Here is a 588-nt window from a genome sequence, read left to right as displayed (position 1 = left end):
CCCCCGGGCCGTCCCGGCCCGTCCCGGCCAGCCGGCCGCGGACCGTGGCGGAGCACCCCGCGGACGGGCTAAGTGATGTCGGCCGACTGCTGATCCACGGTGGCCAGCCGGAGCTGGGAGTGGCGGGGTGCCCACTTCTTTCGGACGAGGTACCCCCGGCCCGTCCCGGCCGGCCGCGGACCGTGGCGGAGCACCGCGCGGACGGGCTAAGTGATGTCGGCCGACTGCTGTTGTCTGTCCACGGTGGCCGGGGGTGGGGTGCCCACTTCTTTCGGCCGACGTGCCCCCGGCCCGTCCTGTCCCGGCCTCGGACCGTTGCGGAGCACGTGATGTCGGCCGACTGCTGTTGTCCACGGCTGCCGGTGTGTGTGTGTGTGTGTGTGTGTGTGTGTGTGTGTGTGTGTGTGTGTGTATGTGTGTGTGTGTGTGTGTATTTGTATTGAAATACTTAGTTGTATTTACCTAGCTCTTTTGTACAGGAAGGGTATTTATACCTGTGGTGACCTGCCTGTCTTTGTATCTCGCAACATCTAGTTTGTTGCTAAGTGATGCAGACCGACTGCTGGCTGCCCCACGGTGGCCAGTGGC

The sequence above is a fragment of the Oratosquilla oratoria genome, unplaced genomic scaffold, assembly GCF_046742065.1.
Source record: "Oratosquilla oratoria isolate Oo_2021 unplaced genomic scaffold, ASM4674206v1 SCAFFOLD55, whole genome shotgun sequence".
NCBI lineage: Eukaryota > Metazoa > Arthropoda > Malacostraca > Stomatopoda > Squillidae > Oratosquilla > Oratosquilla oratoria.
This window is presented reverse-complemented; position numbering follows the sequence as displayed.